Source organism: Elephantulus edwardii, unplaced genomic scaffold (genome assembly GCF_000299155.1).
Source record: "Elephantulus edwardii isolate Elephantulus edwardi_28Jun2011 unplaced genomic scaffold, EleEdw1.0 scaffold00299, whole genome shotgun sequence".
In the NCBI taxonomy this organism is placed as follows: Eukaryota; Metazoa; Chordata; class Mammalia; order Macroscelidea; family Macroscelididae; genus Elephantulus; species Elephantulus edwardii.
This window is the reverse complement of record NW_006400049.1, coordinates 736,852-738,806: the sequence shown is the minus strand read 5'-3', so window position 1 is coordinate 738,806 and position 1,955 is coordinate 736,852. Positions and strand designations below refer to the sequence as shown.

The 1,955-nt window shown below is 53.4% G+C and overlaps 1 pseudogene; it reads right to left on the bottom strand.

The window, feature by feature from the left end:
- Positions 1-1,678, bottom strand: part of LOC102867275 — a 2,008-nt pseudogene extending 330 nt beyond the window's left edge.
- Positions 1,679-1,955: the final 277 nt, after the last annotated feature.

Below are 1,955 nucleotides of genomic sequence, written 5' to 3'. Positions count from 1 at the left end.
TTTTAACTAAAACAATGGTATTTAATGGGAACCAGAGGTATGTTACAATTACAGGGTCCAACACAAAAACTCGTGGAGTTGGAAGGTTACAAAGTCATGAGGGTAACACGAGGAACAAGAAGAAAAGCTGTTCCAGATCTTCAGTAGCCGGGCTAATGATCCTATGATCACCCCTGGAGTCCATTTTGCCAAGGTCAAAGCCACCTCTGTCTCCACCACCTCGGCCCCCTCGGAAGCCCCCACGGTCCCCACCACGGCCTCGGTAGCCACCCCGATCATAGCCACCTCTTCCACCTCGACAATCATCTCCTTAGTTACCACCCATGTGAGAGGCTCCTGGTCCTCCTGGGCCGTCTGGCTTTGGAGCCTTACACTGATTACATTCATTCCTCCAAGAGAAGTTCATGTTCTCACACGTAGGATTAGGACACTTCCAGTCACCAGCTCGCTGCTGTCCTCCACCTCCACCACCTCCACTGGGGAATCCTCCTCTGCCACCGCCACCACTGCCACCACCTCTGTAGCCGCCATGGCCCATGGTTCCTCCCCGCCCTCGGCCTCCTCGTCCATTTCCACCACCTCGATTGAAGTCTGCTTGCCGTGTAGTAAAGGAGACCTTGATAGGATTTCCAGAGAATTCTTTACCATCAAACCAATCAATAGCTGCTTTAGCAGAAGGCGGGTCATCAAATGAGCCTGTAGCCTCTCCCTTCAGCTTGCCTGTTTCTCTGTCTGTGTATAGATTAATCATGGGCTGCCCTGTTTTCTTATTTGTCTTAATAATACCAATCTGCTTGAAGTAGTCAGCCACAGACTCAATGATGACATTCTCGCCCAGGCCTTGTACAAAGATTGTGTTGTTGTCAGAATTATCCTGTTCGTCATGTCGTGATCCTTGGTCCCGAGGGCCACCAAATTTATTGAAGCCACCATGGTCACTTCCGCCCATGCTGCCTCTGCCTCCACAACCACCTCTACGACCTCGGGGTTCATAGCCACCACTGCTGCGATTATAACCACCGCCACCGCCGCCACCACGGCCACGGCCACCTCGGTCCTGCTGGCCTCCATAGCCACCGCCGCCTTGGTCCTGATTGCCATAACCACCGCCGCTACCACCACCACTCATGGAGGACTGATCTTGGCCATAGTTACCTCCACCTCCTCCTCCACCGCCCCCACTGCTACTGTTGTACTGGTTCTGCTGTCCATAGCCCTGTGGGGCATTATAGGAGCTTTGTTGCTGTCCATAGCTTTGCTGCTGTCCACCATAGCCAGACTGCTGGCCGTAGCCTCCACTCTGAGGCTGCCCATAGCTGCTGCTCTGAGAACTGCTTCCATAGCTTCCTGAAGCGCTGCTAGGAGGTGGCTGCTGGCCATAACCAGAATAAGATGACTGCTCTCCATAAGACCACTGGGAACTCTGGCTACTGCCATAGCCGCCACTTGAGCCATATCCCTGGGGAGCTGACTGGGTACCATAGCTGCTCTGGGTCTGTCCGTAAGAACCACCATAGCTGCTCTGGCCATAGCCAGAGGTGTCTGCTGACTGGCCGTGACCACCGTAACTCTGCTGTCCGTAGGGCTGGTTGCTCTGCTGGGAGTATCCCTGCCCAGGCTGCGTAGGATAGGCTCCGTAGCTCTGGGTTGCTTGTTGGGAATAATCGTTTGAGGCCATGTCGGCGCACGCGTGCACAAGCCAACAAACAACAGGAACTGAGAACCACAAAACACCGACGCCTCGAGGACTGACTAAGGGATCAGTACTTGAAGAAAGACATCGTGCTCAGAAGGGTGGAAGAACAGTGCAAGAGAGGAAGACTCTGAATGATATGAATTGATATGGTAACTGGGGCAATGGGGTTAAGTGTGTCAGAGTCGATGAGACTGGCTCAGGACAGGGCAGGCTTCAGAGCTACTGTCATAGGGTCGCTATGAGTTGCAAACAAGGTGAT